The sequence below is a fragment of the Manacus vitellinus genome, unplaced genomic scaffold, assembly GCF_001715985.3.
Source record: "Manacus vitellinus isolate BGI_N305 unplaced genomic scaffold, ASM171598v3 scaffold_27_pilon, whole genome shotgun sequence".
Classification (NCBI taxonomy): Eukaryota; Metazoa; Chordata; class Aves; order Passeriformes; family Pipridae; genus Manacus; species Manacus vitellinus.
The window spans coordinates 11,672,593-11,686,548 of record NW_021940039.1 but is presented as its reverse complement, the minus strand read 5'-3'; positions in this window follow the sequence as shown (position 1 = coordinate 11,686,548).

Genomic DNA, 13,956 nt, shown 5'->3' with positions numbered 1-13,956 from the left:
AGGAAATATTCAGGTATGACAAGCCATCAGCAGTGCTAGGTGAGGATCTTGCTGCAGAGTGAAATTATCCTGAGTCCTTATGCTAGTTTGGCTGGGGTAGAATTCATATTCTTCACAGTGGCAAGTATGGGGCTGTGTTTTGGATTTGTGCTGAAGACAATGATGATAATATAAAGATGTTGATATTATTGCTAAGCAGGGCTTACACAAAGCCAAGGCCTTTTCTTCTTCTCATGGCAAGGAATCTGGGAGGAGACATAGCTGGGACAGCTGATCAAAGGGATATTCCATACCATATGACATCATGCTCGGCATATAAAGTGGGGGAGAAGAAGGAGAACGGGGGGTTCATATGGACTGATGGTGTTTGTCTTCCCGAGTAACCATTACACGTGATGGGGCCCTGTTCTCCTGGAGGTGGCTGAACACCTGTCTGCTCGTGGAAGCATAATTAATTCCTTGTTTTGCTCTGCTTTGTTTGTGTATGCAGCTTTTGCTTTCCCTATTAAACTGTCTTTATCTCTACCCATGTTTTCCAGCTTCTTCTCTTCTGATTCTCTCCCTGATCCCACTTGTGGGGGAGTGAGCGAGCTGCTGAGTGGGGCTTAGTTGCTGGCTGGGGTTAAAGCACAACAGTCCCCTAAGCTGGCATAGTAAGGCAGCCCCTCCAGCATGAGTCCCAACCACTCCGATGAACAGGAATGCTCCCTGTGATGATGTAGGCATGTGGGGGAGAAGGTTATAGAATCACAAAATGGTCTGGGTTGGAAGGGACCTTAAAGAGCATCTAGTTTCACCTGCCCTGCCATGGGTAGGGATGTCACCCACCAGATCAGATTGTTCAGGTCTCCATGCAACCTGGCCTTGAACAATTCCAGGGATGAGGCACCACACCTGCAGCAGTCACTGAGTCGGCTTGCACTAACTCCAGCCAGGAAGAACTAAATTCAGGATCCAGTTCCCCAGATACCTGTGCATACAGAGCTCCCACCTCTCCTCAACAGAAGGGTTCTGATTCCTCCATGACCTCTCACACCTGACCAGTGAGGGGAGAGGCAGGAAACAGACTTGAGATATCCTGAAGAGATGTTTCCTCAACTGGCAGGACACCATCTAGTCCTTCTTGCTTCCTTTCCTCTTGCCAAGGGTCCCCAGAAGAAAAGCAGAATAGCCCCAGTCACTCTGTGACTGATTCTGGCCACTGATCATTTCAGAGCTTTTTCTCTGTCTTGGAAAGCTCATGGATACTGTTTGCATTTTGTGTTTGAAACCTCTTTTCTTCTTGTTAGTAGATCCAGAATGGGCCAACCCTGAAGCCCAGAAATGACAATGTCCCTGGAGCTTTCTCCAGACATTTCCCTTGCTGCAAATGACAACCGACTCTGTGAGAGTCATCAGGAGCAGCCTGAGACAGGCTACGGGGTCTGGGAAGAGGACTTAGTTTCTACCACATCATGGAGCCAGACACACACTGAGAGGCTGGAAGCATCTCTGATGGCTTGTTGATGCACAACCATCTGAAAGCAAAAGCAGGGCCAAACTGGTCCTCTCAGGGCCCACCCAGTCCAGCCTCCTGGCAAGATTGAGACTGCCTCAAGCAGTAGCCTCATGCATCGCCAGGGATGTGGGAAGACTCAGCAGTCCACACTACCCATGAGATTACTGCAGGACAAGGGCTGCATGAAGGCTCTTTCCAGGGAGGAATACAGCCACATGTAAGTGCCCAGAGATTTCACAAATCTGAAAGCTGACTGATATCAAGAAACTGGACTTTCGAATGAAAGGTCTTCCTACCTAACACCGACGATTATCCTGTCACGATTTGTGTTTGGATGCAGCAGACCCAGGGGTGAACACCTTTCTCCAATTTTCAGAAGTGTCTCTGTGAGAGGGCTGCATCTGAAGAGATATGTATGAGTCAGCATAAAACAAGCTGCAGCTGGGAAAGGGAAATCATTTCACTGTGGTTTTGTCCTTGGGGTGGAAAAGATGAATTCAACACCCTATGCACTACATTCGTTGTGCTGCTGTTACCTTGTGCCCACCCAAACCAAGTGAAGGGGTGACTTAACACACCAGCTGACCTTGTCACAAACCACGGGCACACAGAGGCAGTGAACTCAAAATACCAATCTCATAGGTAAATAATCTTCTGTAAGTTACTCCTAACTAAAGGTTTGTTCTGCTAGCTGTGCTGAGAGAGCTCTCACACAAGTGAAACTTGGTTCAGAGAGTGAATCAACAGCCCCAGTGAGAAAAGCACCTGCATCCTGCACTGGCCTGCAGGGAGCCACAGGCCTCTCACCATGAAAGCAGTAGAGGTGGAAGTGGTCGGACCAGCAGACTGTCCCATCCTGACCTTGCCCCAGGTCCCCTGCTCTTTCCCAGCATCACCTTAACACAGGGCAGCAGCCAGTGGAGGTGATAGAGCAGGTGACACACAGAGCTTAATTTTATATTCTTTTTTTCTATGTATTTTGCTACTTTTGACAACAAAATCTGCACAGAGCATAAATATCCCCTAATCTTATCCAGCATTCAGTTTAGCTCCCTGACAAGCCTGTGTACAGCTAGGTGACCCTATCAAGGAACATTGACTGATCGTGTCTCCCCATCTGCTATTTGACTATGAAAGGGAAGATGTGCATGAAAGGCAATGGGCTAGGTATGCAAGTGGGGGTGTCCTCTCCTCCCCCACCCCATCCCACATGCCAGAGTGAGTTGGGAAGGACAAAGATGAGGAAATAAGCTTGGGGACAGGTTTCTCAGGTGAGGCACCACCTACCCAGCCTCAGCATCTGCTCAGCTCCTCTCACACAGGTCAGGGCCACCTGCAGTTCGGTTTTACCTTGCAGACCCTGGAGAAGAAGCCACTGCCTATCAGCTCAGCATTGAAATTCTCCCAGAACTCCAGCGTCCTGACAGCTGTGCGCAGCCTCTGCCAGTGGTCCAGGTGGTAGTAGGTGTCAGACGACTCCCCATAGTACTGCCTGGGGTCAGAGAGCTCCAAGGAGATCAGCCATGCCTCGCACATCATGGGAACAGCAGTTGGAACACGGGGGATTCCACAGTGAGGTAACAGTGGCACTTGGACATCACATAACTGCACAAGAGACTAGGACCGGATGAAGCCTCAGGAACAGAGAAAGAGGAGATGAGACAGCAAGATGATGCACTGGGAAGCACACTTGGGAACTGTCTCATGGTTAAGTCACCCTTCAAAAGTCATTAGGCTTAGTTTTGCCTTATGCAGGTTGTATTTAGACTTTTTTAGACTAAGACTTTAAATATGTCAAATTAGCATATATTCGCTTACATCTTCTAAAGGTTTACCATAGATAAGATTCAGCACCTTCAACACACAATAGTGCAGTCCAGGAAAAGTCCAGAGGACTTATCTTGATGATGTTGAGTTAAAGCTATTTTGCCTAATTTGGGCCTTCAGCATAGGTCACATACCACATCCTAATGCCACATATGTTACTTCAGAGCTTTAGACAGTGCTTAGCTACTACTGCATACATCAGGCCATGGACTGAGTGTGCCAGCAGGAAACACTCCCTTTTAAAAGGGTTCTCACCTGGCAGGTGACTACAGTTCACTATAAGCCCTAAAGAATCACAGAACAAGGAAATGCCCCAGCAGCTCTCCTGCTGTCTGAGTATCTCAAATTTGACTCCAAAGCCCTAGTGGCTCTGCTGAATTGTCTTCCTTTTACAGTGCTCTGACTCTCACACATCCCTCTGCAGTCCTCTCCCTCCATTCTCCTTTCTGCCTTTTATAGCAGCAGGCTCACACTGCCCCACCCAAAGCCATGTGCCATCCTTCCCCTTTTCCTGCATTGCTTTCCTCTAGTTACTTCCAAAAACACAGGGGAGGCAAATCCAGTGGAAAGTGTGCATCTGATGCCCTGAGTGAGGCAAATAATGCACTTCCTTCTGGATCATTCTAAACAACTCTTGGTACATTACAAAACTGTCTGAGCACATTCCACCTCCCACCTGGGGATCTGGCAAACTGCTTTGCCAGAGACAATGGTCAACACTCCCAGCTGGAGCAAAAGGTAAGCTCTTCCCTCCCGAATTTTCTGTCCTAGGTCCTGCACCGTACAAGGAGCTGTATCAGCACTCCTTGATCATATAATCGCAGACCAGTTTGGGTTGGAAGGGACCTTAATGCTCATCTTGCTTCAACCACCTGCCATAGGCAGGGACACCTTCCACTAGACCAGATTGCTCCAAGCTCCGCCAAAGCTGGCCTTGGACACTTCCAGGGATGGGGCAGCCACAGCTTCTCTGGGCAATCTGTGCCAGTGCCTCGCTACCCTCACAGGGAAGAATTTCTTCCCGATATCTAATCTAAATCCCTCCACTTTTACAGAATATTCTGAGTTGGAAGGGACCCACAAGGATCACTGATTCCATCTCCTAAGTGAATGGCCCATACAGGGATCCAACCCACACACAACCTTGATGTTATTAGCACTATGCTCTAACCAACTGAGCTAATTATTAGTTTAAAAATATTTTCCCTTGTCCTATCATTATCTGCCCATGTAAAAAGTTGCTCTCCGTCTTTTCTGTAAGCCTCCCTTAAGTACTGAAAAGCCACAATAAGGTCTCCCTTCTCCTCTGCAGGCTGAACACACCCAACTCTCTTAGCCTGTCTCCACAGCACAGGGGCTCCAGCCCTCAGAGCATCTTCATGGCCTCCTCCAATCCACTCTAACAGTCTTTCTTGTGCTGAGGACCCCAGAGCTGGATGCCAGATCCTGTGGACTACTTCATGGCTACTATGGAGTGAGACAAAATCTGCACTGAGACATGCATAAAATATTTGCACTAGTCACCTCATCCACCCATGGTCCCTCCAAGATCCAAGCAGAGACCTGCCAAATGGGCACAGAAAGATGTGGTGGCAGGGCCAAGCAGAGCAGGAATTCAGGAAAAGCTCAGGACTGGGATGTTGTTGTCAAGACAGGCACCACACTGGGATTTCACACAGAAAAGCCTTTATTTCATACAAACATTGTTAATTTATAGTTTCCCCTAGCCAGCGTGTTTCACCATCATTGGTCTCCTTATTATATACACGTTAAGATTGGCTGCTCTATAGCTTCTGCAAACTCAGGGTGACTCAGCAAACAGTCCAGGCTCTCTGGCTATTACAGCTGTCCCGCAGCTCCGTCCTCCCTGTCCACTTTCTCATCTTCATTGTTTGCATTCCTTCACAGCTTCGCAACTGCAATGGCTCAAATTCAGGGCCCAAGCTGTCCACAGCTCAATTGCCTCCCACACTGGGACATGAGGTCAGACAGGCAGCCAATACTGAGCAGGACAGGGGGGCGGGACATGCGAAGAGCAGGCAAGCTCCAGGTTGAGACTCTGGGAGGTGCAACACTGGGAACCTCTGAAAGCAAACCTCTGAAAGCAGCCAGCCCAAAGCTGCCACTACAGGACGGTCTCCCGCAGACAGCAGGACTCCAGCCCCAGCAAAATCAATATGATACACGGGTTCCTACCTGAGCACAGGGCAAACATCTGCAGGGCCACAGCCCTAGCACTCCTCATGAGCAGAGGAGTCTATGACCATGATCGGTGCAGAGCACATGAAAGAGATCCCAGGGCCACTATTTTACACCTGCTCTGACCCAGGGACAGGCAACCAAGGGACATCCCATGACAAGATGCAGCTGCAAAGACCTGCCTGGAGGTTTCTGCAGGGATGGTCACTGCTCCTGAGAGCCAACATCACCTGAACTGCTGCTGTACCCAGTGCTCTCCACCCAGCCTGCACTATGGCACTGCGCTGGCACATGGGAAAGGGCTCATGCAGCACAGGGGACAGGACTCAGCTACCTCACCCAATGCTGGTAAAGCTGCCCTGCTTCAGCTGTGTCACTGATGACATGACCTTCCCACAGGGACAGTCCACCCAGATCCTGCATGGAGGTCTATCTGATGTGAATCACACAAGCTTTGGCAGGGACTGGGGCATGGGGCAGCAAGGCAAGGCACCGGCACAGGCTGTGCCAGAGTGCAGTAAAAGGCTTCTAGTGCCCAAGGCCATGCTCAGTGAGCAGGGCAGGGAGCAGGAGGCCAGAGGCAAGAGTTGCTGCAGCTCTGGGACAAGTGGTGCTTCACACTCAGCCAGACACAGAGGAGCTCCTCCATATTCTGCATAACTGGCCAGGACATGAGAGGATGCCTACAGGGTCTTAGGAATCCTGCTGACCCTAAGCTGCAAACAAAACACAAGAGAAGGAGTGGCAAAGGGTCATCCTGAGCATCAACCCCATCTTTCAGAGGGCCTCCTTTTCAGAGGCCTCTCTGTTCAGTGCTTTTCCTGTGTACTGTAGAGAAGCAAGATTCAAGATGGGAACAGTTCCAGGCATGGAGAAAAGCATACAGCAATTGGCAGGACTTTCATATGGACTTTACTGTTATTATGTGGTTTCACCGTATTCATGCTACACAGTGCACAACTGCACATGCCCAGGCTTCCTCCTCCCCCTTTTGTCTGTGCCCTGTTCTGATTTGCTCCCCCATTTGTCTGTCTGATAGCCCACCCGATGTTCTGCCCCCTTTCCCTGGCAGGACGGTTAAGAATGGGGCACACGCCTGAATAAACAAGTCTGCTTGCACCCTTCCTCGTGTGCTGTCCCCTCTTCCCTTCGGACCCGCAACAGTGTACCATCTCCTCCTTCCATGACCTAGTTCATCAATTGCCTCTTTGTCCAGTAAAGAATCTCTGCAATATCCCCAGCATGCTGGAACAGTCCCTCACATTAGACAGCTGAGTGGGAGTCAAGTCTTTATTTTCTTCTTATAAATACAGCTGTTTATCCCCGGATTAGTGTTGACACACAGGCCGGGGGAGAAAATGGCCTTTCAAAATGCCAAGATTTATTTGAAGGCTTCCTAGGAGCCAGGGAGGAGAGAGGGTATGAGAACGATGGGGAGCAGAAAGGACAGCACACAGGTAGGGCATATCCTGGCATCACTAGCACGGTTCAAAACACCCAAACCCCTACTTTAATCTGAGCCCATAACTGCACTGCTCCCAGTTCCAATTCAACCTACAGTAGTGAGACCAGGCTTGGGCACAGGAGGAGGCAGGGTTAAAGGGATACTTGCATTTCATTTGAGCGTGAATGCATTCTTTATAAAATGAAATAAATTAATACAGCCCAGAAGTAGGCTCAGGATAACTTACTGGTAGGATAAATCATTTTCACTTTGCAAATTCAAGTGCTTCGGGGCTAGGATCACACCCTGGATTGCAATCCCAGATGTGATTTAGCTGCTCTGATTTCAAACCTATGTCTTGTCATAAGAGAGAATCTTAGAAAAGATATAAAATCTACTTCTCCAGGAAATTTAAACAAAAAGGAAAGTCATGAGAGAACTGACAGCTAAAGTATCCTTTTGCTGAGTGGAAATACCAAATAATAGGAACAAGGGCCTTAAAAGGTCGAGCAAATGGGAACTCGGATGATCCAAGAGGACAGCAGGTTTTGGCACAGGTAGGTATAGGTCTTTGTTATAACTGGCCCCTGTGTGACATTTGAAATCTGAAACCATTTGAAATCTGAAATAGTTAAAAGACTTCACCCACATTATGCTGAAGGAGGACCTAAGCAACGGAAAACCCCATTAGGGTACATTTTTGATCCCACTGAACTTATAAACAAGATGCATGTTCTTCAGAAAGCAACCTAACTAAAAAGCAGAAAGTTTTGGGGTGAAGATCTATGGCTAATGCTCTCTACAGAGGGGAGGCCAGCTCCTAAGATCTTCTGGCCCTATAAAACAGTATTTCCCCAAAGCTTTCAAGGAAGAGATTAATTGTAACTTTAGCAATGAACATTTTTGAAGCTAAGTGGAGAGTCCCACTTGAAACGGCTTTCGCAAAGTTCCTAAAGACTGCTGTCCTCATTTGGGCGAGGATAGAGTTCATTTTCTTCTTAGTAGCTGGGACAGAGACAGTGGTCAAAAAAGGGTGATTCTTCATCACTCCCAGCTGGAGCAAAGGTAAGCTCTTCCCTCCCGAATTTTCTGTCCTAGGTCTTGCACCGTACAAGGAGCTGTATCAGCACTCCTTGATCATATAATAACAAATTGGTTTGGGTTTGAAGGGATCTTTGAAGTTTATCTGGTTCCAGGCCCTTGCCATGGGCCAGAACACCTTCCACTAGACCAGGTTGCTCCAAACCCCGTCCAACCTGGCCGTGAACACTTCCAGGGATGGGGCAGCCCCAGTTTTTGGGCAATCTGTGCCAGAGCCTCTCTACTCTCACAGGGAAGAACTTCTTCCTGACATCTAATCTAAATTTCTTCTCTTTTAGTTTAAAACCATTCCCCCTTTTCCTGTCACTGTCTGGCCATGCAAAAAGTCACTCTCTCTTTTTTTTTTTTATAAGCCCCCTTTAAGTACTGAAACACCACAATGTCTCTGATACACAGTGCTGTGTTTTGGATTTAGTATGAGAACAATGTTGATAACACACTCATGTTTTAGTTGCTGCTAAGTCACATTTACTCTAAATCAAGACTTTTCCATTTCCCATGCTCTGCCAGTGAGCAGGTACACAAGAAGCCATGGAGGAGTACAAACAACACCTGACCTGAACTGGCCAGAGGGATATTCTATTTCTATAGAATATCGTTGTTGTTATATTTTACTCTGTTTCAGTTATTAAACTGTTCATATCTGAACCCATGAATTTTACTTTTGTTTCCTGGTTCTTGTCCCCACCACAGGGAAGGGGGAGTGAACAAGGAGCTGCAGGCTGGCGTTAAATTACAACTTTCCAGGCCAGGATGCATAACAACATTGATGCAGCTAATATACAGTCTGGTGTCTAGTACAGTGAAGAGCAGTCAAGCACTTAAGTCTTCCAAGAACCTGGCTGTTCTGCACCAAGTTTTGGACAATTTTAACCCAACCACCCGTGAAGGTCCCTGTGTGGGGCCCTCCCAGTAACACTCGTGAAGCACAGAAAGTGCTACAGCATTGCCAGCCTCAAGGAACAACTCTGGGGTTTTTGGAGGAAGAGAAACAAGACAAATGAAAACACATTTGTCAGGGAGTCAGCAGAGAACGTTTCCAGCTGGCTCACCTTGCTTAATAGGTGATCAGCAAGGCACACAGATTCTTTTGACATGGGAAGTTTCAGAAAAGAGTAGAAAAAAAAATAGTTGTAACAACTCAGAAATCACAAGTTCAATCCCACACATTTACTGTCTATCTCTGTCCCCTTTGCTACACTCTTCATGCATTTTCTGTGATTTGTATTTTAATTCTGAAGACTTGTGGTACAAGACCCCTAAGTGATGTCATATGGCACTTATTTCACCAGCATGTATAAACTTCATTTTCCTGGCATTTATTTGATGCTATACAAATGAAACAGAAGAACAGAGCATGTGGGTGTTTGAAAGGAAGCGCATGGGAACAGTCAAGCATTCGAACTGGCTAGAACATCACCAGCCCACCTTCTCCAGCAAGAAAAACACATTAGGATGAGAAAAGACACTGTGACCGTATTGCTGAAATGTTTGAGGCATCATCTAATGGCAATTACCATAACTTGCTGCTTTTTACAGCCCAGAAATGAGGGCTGGAGGCTGTGGAGGGACCAGGGAGGGAGGGGGACACCGTACTGTCACACAGCACATGAAGGGCTGGACTCCTTGCAAACTCAAGCATGCTCCACAGCAGGTGAAAGCCATGCCTTTAATCTTTGGTGTTTCCAACAAAAACCCCAAAGCCAAATTTCAAATCTCAACTACTCTGTGCTGTTCCCAGAAGCCAAGAGATTATTTTTAACTCAAGGATTGTTCTCAGTGCAGATGGCCAGAGCCCTAAGCTAGAATAAACGCAAACTCAGGCTGGTTGCCATGGACTGCTGGCAATCACCCCACGGGGACTGAGCCTCAGCACACATCTATCCTCAAATGCCAGAAGGCAGAAACAGCACTTAGCTGGGTTTGCAAGACACTCTATTATCTCAGCACAAAAAACCCCTCACCAACCAGTACTGATCCTTTTCAGGGAGAACGTGGTTTCCTGTCCTGCAGATCCTCTCCTGTGTGTCTTGCTTGGTCTCCGTCTAATTCCTTTCCGTAAGAATCCCCCAGGCTGGAGATGGCCACGTGCTGTGCCACAGACGTACCAGCAGCTCTCCATTGCAGTAACACCTGGCACTAACAGTGCTTTATACCTTTATAAGCTACTGGAGTGGGACCTGGTCTCTGCCATCTATTTCTGAGCAATGCAAAGCTCTCCCGCTGAGCTTCACACACAAGCTCTCACCACACGGGCGAACAGTGAATCAAGACCAGGGACCGTGCTGGAGGCATCGATCTCCACGGACCCTCCACCGGTCCGAGGCTGCAGCTGGGAAAGCACCTGCGGCTCTGCTCAGCACCATCCCAGGCCGGCAGAGCAGCCGAACCGCTCCATCCCGGCTGCCTTGCTCCTCGCCATCGCCCTCGGGAGCCGCTCCCCCAGCCCCAGCCCGCTCCTGTTAGAACAAAGCCTCTAGGGACTGCAACCAGCTCGGTCCCCATCCCCAGAGGAGGCGCAAGGCAGCCGGCGGGGCTGCATTAACGAAGCGGAGTCGCCTTGCAGCAAACTCGAAGCTCTACGCGAGGCGAGGGCTCGGTTCCGCGAGTACCCACACCGGGGACCGTGGGCGGTGTCGCTGGAGAAGGGAAAGAGGAGACTAAAAGGAGCCCGGGGAGTGGGACGGCGGTGCCCCGTGTGGTACGGCCCGCCCGCTCCGGAGCTTCCCGGCGGGGACAGGACGAGTACGGCACGGGAAAGCCCGAACGCCCCGCGGGCAGCCCGAGCGGCGACTCACGGCTGCCGGCTCCTGCCGGAAGCCTTTTACCCCCGGCTCGGCCACACCCGCACCTCCCGGGTGAATCCACCCGGCCCGCCCCGGCGGTCGATGAGCACCACCTCCTGTGCCCCGCCCCAGCAGCCCCACCCCTCCGCGTTTCCCCCCACCTCTGCCCCTCCCGGGCAAAGGAGGGCAGCCCCGGCCCCAGGAGCACGCCGAATGCTGTTGGGAGCAGAGGCAGCTCCAGCCCTGCCATGCACACGCGTCTCCCGAGGAAACCGCGGGCAGATCCCCGACTGTTCAACGTCAACAGCTTCGGCCACACCCACAGGTACCCACACCCACACCCTGCTCCAGATCTCCACGAACCCGGGGGACAGGAGCACGGCGACCCCCTCAGCTGTGCATCCGGCACAGCAACGTTTCCCCGTCAATACAAACGATTCTGTGACACGGGTGAGGGTGCCCTGTGGGTTTATAGCAACCCCACTATGCCCTCGTCAGATAACCTAAATAAATCCTGGGTGGTCTCAAACAGGAGCTGGTGGCAGCGGGGACTTGAACACAGCTGGGGACAGCGGGGACTTGAACACAGCTGGGGACAGGGAAGGCTGCGCAGCTACAGCCAGAAACATCTGTGCTGCACTACTGACTCTGGTGACACTAGTGTCTCCCAATACCTCCAGAGCAGGGCAGGGCTCCCGAGACAGGAAATATGTGACCAAGGCACGTGCTCGGCCCTCAGTGAGCCCCCTGCCCTCTCTCTGGCCCTGCTGGTTCCCAGGGACTCCCCATGATGCCCACACAGAGTCAGGAGCAGTGTTTATCCAGGTTCTGATCCAGTCTGCAGGGGAGATACCTGGAGCAGCCACACTGCCTCTCCCAGACAAGGATCCTTAAATCCCCTCTGCAGAAGGATGAACTAGCCAGGGTAGTTTCCTCTAATAAGAATGAAATCAGGTGGAGCGAGGATGGCAGAATGTATATGGCAAGAAACTTCATTTTAGGGATGTCACAGACCCTCTTTCCCTGAAGCACCACAGACCCCTCCATCAGAGCTGGGACAGGGCACTGATGTATGGAAAGCAACATCCAGCTGCTGCAGATCACACATTTTGCCACATTGCCCAAGGCCTAGAAGCCCCTTGTACTTTTACATGACAACCAGCAACCAGGGAAGCAACAGCAATCCCTTCTCTGGGATGTCCAGGGGTCATGTTCACCATATGAAAGGTCAGTTCTGCAACAGAAGATGTAGTTTCAAAGACGCTTTCTAGTACAGAAAGACAGCATTTAGATGTCGCCAGCTGTTAACGCTTTTAATGTAGACACCTCGCTTTTAGAGTATGTACTGCCTATTTACTGTGACCTTGTAAACACAGCTGCTAAGATGCAGCTGAACAATGAGAGATCATTTCCAGCAGTGTCCTCCCACTGAAATGTGGGGGCTGAGCATGGCTCCATTGGCACTCACTGCACCGAGATGCAGGGCACCAGCAACCTGCAGTGCTGCTGACCCCAATGTCATCACAACTCAGGCCACAACTTTGGGCTATGAACACCTCCCCCAAATTGGTGACTATTTCAGACACGTTTTCTTCACGACCAACACCACAAAGACAGTGGGAACAAGCAGATTTGCACATGTGGCACCAGGAGCTCATCAGCAGACTGGCACCCCAAAGCTGTGCTCTGGGTACCCATGGCTCCATGGCTCCATTTCCTTCAGGGGAAATTGGAAAAGGAATTAACAGGGACTGAAATCAACTCCATTCACAAGGCAGATGTGTCAGCACATCCAACAGGCTGGCCAGGCAAGTCCATTTATGGGGTGAAGCTCTCATGACCAAAAGCTCACACTAGGATGTGGATGCTTCAGTATTCATTCCCAGGCATGTCTCCTTGCTACAGTTCAGTCTCCGCTTCAGGCAGGGATGGCCCAGCTTGCTGCCCAGTGACCCATCCTGATTTCCCTGCCCACCCTCCTGCCTCCTTCTTCCACAATATGCATCGAGAGTCACATATTTAGTGCTAAAGTGAGAACCCCAGTTCCTTCCTCTCCTTTTGTTTTTCTCAGCAGACATTCCTTCACAAGCTGCATACCCGCGTGACCAGCTGTGCTCCACAGAACACCCTGCTACATTGTCCTGTCTCATCTATGAGCATGGATCATTTTTCCTGCAACAAGCAGCACGCTCTGGCAGCAGCTGTCTATTCCCACAGCTTGCAGAGGAGCAGTGAGCCATCGAGCTAGCAGCAGCAGGTGTCAAAGCAGGGAGGTGGGCTCAGGCCCAGCCCAGCTGAACACAAAAGCAACTCCATCGCCAATAGCCAGATGGCTCAGTGGCCCTGCTGTCCACATCATTAAAGGGAATGAACACCAGACAGCAAGGCAGCAGGAACAAGCAGACAGTGTTGATGGCTGAGAAGCACCTGTATTTTTCAGACCTAAACTCAGGGAGACACAGTGTCCTCCAAAGCAGAGTCTAATGTCATGCTGAAGGTCATTCAGTGCAGTGCAAGATATTTATTCCCTTTGTGCTCCTCAGAAGGTATCTTGTGCGATCACACTGTGCGATCACACCACCTCCACGTGTTTGTTCTGCCTTTGACAATTTTGGGGCTCACTTCTGGCTTCGCATTTGTCAGAAGAGTCAAGACCTCAGGGGTGCATGGTTTTGTGAAAACAAACAGCATGTGGGGAAGTGACTCTGTGCTCCCAGTGCAGAAGGTGCTGCCGCCTTCAGCAGACATTTGAGAGTCTAGACCCCAGAGCAACAGCCTCAAGGTCCAGCAGTGGGAGAGGCTCCGGTAGGAGACTGCACATTCTTAGACACCAAGAATACACCATACCCAGCTGTAAGAAACCTTCAAAAGGAGTCCCTAGTCAGTGCAGGAACTGCCCACGTGTGCCAAAATATCTGCTGTGGCTCCTGTTGTCAATATGAGACGTGGAACAACCAGGAGATTGCTGACACTGAATAGAGCACCACCAAATTGGGTTCTGACAAGAAGGGGTACGTTTATAGCTTGAGAAATTGTGTGCATGAACCATTCTCATACCCCAAAGAAGGAAAAATCTGGTTGCTGTGTAACCCAGCAGGCAC